Below are 6,000 nucleotides of genomic sequence, written 5' to 3' on the forward strand. Positions count from 1 at the left end.
CATCATTTTTTCACTTTGATTTTCGGGGTGTCTTTGAATTCAGTCCTCTGTAGGTTGATTGTTTTCATTTGCATCAACCGATGGGGCATCCTTATGATCCTAACACATTACCCAGTCCATATCAGTATAGATATCCAGCATGATATTTTCCCCATCAAGATGTGATGTGTTTTCAAAGTGTTCCTTTAATTTTTTTGAGCAGTATATATATACACCTCTCACATTTTTGTAAATAAATATTTTATTATATCTTTTCATGTGACAACACTGAAGAAAAGACACTTTTTGCCACAATGCAAAGTAGTGAGTGTACAGCTTGTATAACAGTGTAAATTTGCTGTCCCCTCAAAATAACTCAACGCACAGCCATTCATGTCTAAATTGCTGGCAACAAAAGTGACTACACCCCTAAGTGAAAATATCCAGATTGGAACCAATTAGGCAATTGAGGTGTGTAGGGGGTCTGAGTATTGAACAGTGGGTCTCTGCACTTGCACTAAACTTGATAGGATCTCCACTCCTTGGGAACGTAGGGGCAATAATGACTTTGTGCACCATCTGCCTGAGTGTAGATTGGTGGAGGACCAGGTTTTGTTAATATTACAACTTATAAGAAGAATGGGTAAAACATTATCAAATCATTCATATAGAAATTTCATAAATCCTAAGGTTTCACAACAATTTGATGAATACATCTATATTAGTCACCGACATATGTATATGAAACTGTGAAAGGATTAGAAGGAACTGCCTTCTAAAAAGTAATTTGAGGGGTTAGATTAGGTGTTCAAGTAGGGGAAACGTTAACTGGAACCTGTCATGATAGATGCTTGGAGGCTGCTATACCTGGAAGCTATTAAAACTTCTAGTTGCCAGCTATCAAACTGACCCTCTTACTTCAATAGTTTGGGGCTAGGAAAAATGTTGCAGAAGCAACATAGATACAGAAGCTGACAAATATCGAGCTCAAACCCCCAGAATGCTCAAACAGTGGTGGGACCTCAGCAACATATTTTAGAATAGAAAAGGATTTACATTTTGTTAAAGTTTAAATTGTTTACAGGGAACCAAGCTTTCAGCTTGTGTCAGAGGCTACGGTCAGTCGTTGGTCACATGCTGTTTCTCAACTACAGTGTTGACAGAAGCAAAGCCTCAGGCTGTGTAAGTAAAATATGGAACCAAATATATATCTTTCAGAAGACATCTATCATAAACCTAGTAGACTTTAAGACTAAGCTGGCCATACATGGAATGGATTGAGGCAGGTTCCTGATGAACCTGCCAAAATTTGTGCTGTGGTTGGTCCTGTTGGCACCCTCCTGCCTGACATCCTTCAAAATGAAAATCAAAGGTGGCGGATGGATATGTGTTGGCCAAGCAGGGGCTGCATCCAATCAGAAGCATTCAGGGGTTTTTAAGTGCAACATGGAGATGACTCAATTTCCTCTGCTGAAAACACATAATATTTAGCAGCTGACAAATTTGATGTAGCCTTTCCAGAGTGTTTAGGACAGTTTCAATGGTCAGGAAGCTGGATTGTTGTTAGGTTTTTCCTTTTTTGCAACACATTCATACTATATTTTTTCAGCATTAAAAATGTATCTGTATTTTTCTAAATATAAAAAAGTATCCTACATACATTTTTAAGGCATGTGATAATCACTGTAGTCTAAAATGAACAAGGTGGTCTATAAAGTATTGATATACGCTCACCAGCCTTTTTATTAAATACACCTGTTCAATTGCTTGGTAACACAAATTATTAATCAGCCAATCACATGGCAGTAACTCAATGCATTTAGGCATCTAGACATGGAGAAGACAACTTGCTAAAGTTCAAACTGAGCATCAGAATGGGGAAGAAAGGGGATTTAAGTGACTTTATGTGGCATTGTTGTTGGTGCCACATAGGCTGTTCTAGTATTTCAAAAACTGCTGATCTACTGGAATTTTTACACACATCCAACTCTAGGGTTTACAAAGAATGGTCCAAAAGAAAAAATATTCAGTGAGCAGCAGTTGTGTGGACGAAAATGTCTTTTTGATGTCAGAAGAGAATGGGCATACTGGTTGCACATGATAGAAAGGCAACAGTAACTCAAATAGCCACTTGTTACAACCAAGCTTTGCAGAATACCATCTCTGAATGCACAACACATAGAACTTTGAAGCAGAAGGGCTACAGCAGCAGAAAACCACACAGGGTAGCAAGATGTACCTAATAAAGTGTCTGGTGAGTGTACAAATATTTGTTTATAGTGAAAAGTATACTTTATGGCGCACCTCCAAGCTATGGATGGAAGGAAAAGGATCACCCCACCAGCAAGGGAGAAGAGGGGAGCATGAGTCAGTGCAATTCCAGTGTCAACCAATACAAGTGAAGGGCTGGATGCTGCTCAACCAACCCTAGGAGTCCAATGTAGAGGAATGGCCTCAGCCACCATACTGGCCACACCCACTGATGCGTTTCACCCCGCCCCCCAGGGCTTGGTCACAGAAGTCTCCTGGGGTCGGTTGAGCATCTATCCCTTCACAAGTATTTGTTGTGTGTAAATTTGAATGTTTGAAATACATTTTAACAATTTTTTTAATTTTCAACTCTTTGTCCTCATGCACTTTGGGTGTTTTTACAGCTGCTGTTTTGGGCACCAGACTTTTTTTTTTTAAACTGTCTCTAAACTCCTCTGAATGTTTATCCTATGTGTTCATGTACACATAGGTTTTATCAGCATTTTCTGGCAGGAGAGTTTGATAGCAAAAAAAAAATCCCTCCGCCAGCGAGTTCTGGAGCAGCAGTGTTTTGGCAGAGAAAAACCACTGACCGCTCCTAAACTCTACTAAACTCTACTAAACTCTCCTAAATGCTGCTAAATGCCAGTGATCATCACTCTTGACAACATTTATACCCGAATCAAAGGCTACCAATCACCCTCCAGGAACCCTTTTCTTTCCTTTTATTGCCTGATTTCACATGTTTTTCTGGCATGTGAGGTAAATGTGGGCACACAGTTCAGTTTGCATAGCAAAATGTTTGTGCACAAACTATATCAACAGATCAACGTGCAATTACATTTCATCAGCATGACTGATAATACATGCAACTTAGGCAGTTGACAGAAGTGCAACTCAGGGGGTCTCTTATCTCTGACTCTGCACTCCTAAAGTAATGCACAGAAAAAGTACATCTAAATAACAGGGTATATAGAGATATTCAAGGGCAAGCTTGCACACTTCTGATAATTTTTCTAATCTAAATATTTAAATTAGACTAGTTTAGGACCTTCTGGAATGATAATTGGAGTCCACCTACCAAAAAGAAGCATGAGTTGAAAAGAAAACCCTGATGGCTCTCGCCCAATCCAAAACATGAAGAGAAATCTCCATGGGGTGAACAGATACTGAACATGAAAGGAAATACAACATCCCCATTAAGGTGAAAAGCAGAGAAAAATGTGGGTAAAAATAAGAACCTTGGTCCCAAAACAACCTTGTCTGTATACAAGATCAAAAGGGGCTCCCTGCAGGACAATGCTGATAACTTAGAAATCCTTTTAACCTAAGTGATGGCAAAAATAAAGGGTATTGCTAGTTAGTGAAAACATTGGGATTTTACCCCAATACAATAAAAAAAAAAACTTTTATAAAAAATTTCACTTGTAATAGAAAATGTTTAAAAATGGTGGCATATGCTTACATGTATAAAACTCTATTGACATACCAGAAAAAAATCAAAACCAAAATGTAAAAATGTAAAAAAAAAGGCAAACAATATCAACCATAAGTTGTAACTTCCAAAACACTTGCTGTGAATTCTGAACCCACCGGCATTTTAAAGATCAAGTCAACATGCATGAAAAATTTTGTATATATCAGCGATCCACAATACCTTTGAATATTAATTGTTAACATATGAAATCTCTTCAGAATCCTTTGCAAGCAACTGCTTTGAAGTGCTATATGAATGCAGGGAATGTGACATAAGTCTCCTGTGATGTAAGGCAAATAGTAGTAATAGAAGCATAGAGAAAGGTCCCAAATCTCGCATACCTAGCAAAGCCATTAGTAAACAGGTTAAAGCAGCCTCAGCCAAATTTATCCATAGCATGGCTATGAATTAATTTGGCTGAAGCTGCTTTTACTTGTTTACTAATGGCTTTGCTAGGTGTACGGTGTTTGGGACCTTTTTCTATGCATATCCACAGTATGTGAGGAGTGTAGATGGACCCCTGCCCAGCCAGCACCTATTGCAGGAATCACCAGGTGGGCTAACATGAGCTTGAGTAGAGACCTTAGGTTTTAGGAGGTTATAGTAATAGAAGCAGTTGTTAATGGCAAATGAGCATCTATTATCTATGTGCAAGCATTGCATTGTACAGAAACACGAGTTAAGGAAAGGTATAGGTAAACAATGGTGCTGCAAAAAAAAGGCTACCTTACAAGATAGTAATGTCAACGAGAAGTCACAAATAAATTCAAAAGAAAGTCTTTAACACTGACAATACTAGATTTAAATTTCATGGTAAGAGTGCATTCCTAATAGGGAGCAACTTTTGCAATGTCTTATATGAAAGCAGGAATCAGCGAATGATTAGCAAGAAGACGTTGGAACGAACAGACATTGCAGACACCTGACCTTTTATGGTGCCAAGGGCCCTGCTGCTGTTCAACCCCCAACTGGAGAATGGAAAGAAAATGGCTCACTATAAAAATACACGTGGGGAAACCCCCAATCCTTCCTCAAGACTTACATCAGTAAAAACAAGTCTTTCACGTTCGATCAGAAAACAGGAAGTAGAATTATTAACATAAGCATGATAAGAGAACAAGAAGCATGGTGGAAGATTTGACCTTGAGATAAAAGGTCTACCCTAACTTATAGAGGCCACAGATGAATAAGGTTTTGCATAAGAACCCCCCCCCCCCCTTCCTGCCCAATGCTAATCCAGAGCTATGAGAATGACCAGAATGCTCTCAGCCTTGAATCTTTGCAATAGACAATTTACAAAACTGCAGTGGAGGAATGGCATAGATTAGGCTTAGGACAAACTGAATTCACAATGCCACCAAGGCATCTTCAGCAGCCAGCATCAGGTCCCTCATCCTGGAAACAAAACTGTCCAGCTATCTTGAACCAAGATAATAGGAAATCCTTGTAAGTCATCTCTCAAAGCAGACATGTCTTGAAATATCTTCGCATAAGAGGCAATGCCCCAAGTCCAGACATTATTAATGCTGATATGCAAGTTTTGTTTCATTTTAAATAGTTTGTTTAGACCAATTTGGTACAATCTACTGTATTTACTTTCCTAACAAATGGCAGTGGCTGTGTGGGAGAAAAGAGGTTCCTGGCCTCAGCACTGCCTTGTCTTTTTTGAACACTAGGAGGCCATCTGCACAGAGGTGATAGCAACAAGAAAGGCTACCACCCTGTGATAAGGGCAGATAAGAAAATATCCCTAATAGGTTCAAAGGCTGGCTTTTAAAAGAGCCAAAAGAACCAGGTTAAGGTCCCACAGAGTAACCGAAGAACACAGAGGCAGAGAATCTTGTATTGACGGTATTGTTGCTGTATTGTCTCCCGTTATATTGTAAAGCGCTGAGCAAACTGTTGGCGCTATATAAATCCTGTATTATAATAATAATATGTGTGCAAAGCCCTGTATCATGGACCCTAACTGAGACTTGAGAGTCCATTATTCTCTGAAACAGAATAGCCAAGGCTGACATGTGTCCTTGGAATCCAAGGCCAGATTCAAAATAAGCTTTCTAGAAGTGATAGGTGGAACAGAGGACCGGTCCTTGGGACAGAAAGTCCAGAAGGGCCTACAGAGAGTCTGCCAGAATTCCGAGTATGTCCAAACACCACGTCTACCAGGGCCAATTTAGTGCGATGAGAATCACTGAGACATTCTCCATCTTGACTATGCGGAGCAGATGAAGTAGAAGCTGGAAAGGCAGAAAGGTGTAGATCACATGAAGTTGATCCCACACAGTCACCAG

The sequence above is a fragment of the Staurois parvus genome, unplaced genomic scaffold (assembly GCF_062004578.1).
Source record: "Staurois parvus isolate SC_StPar_1 unplaced genomic scaffold, SC_StPar_1.0 ptg000071l, whole genome shotgun sequence".
Taxonomy (NCBI): domain Eukaryota; kingdom Metazoa; phylum Chordata; class Amphibia; order Anura; family Ranidae; genus Staurois; species Staurois parvus.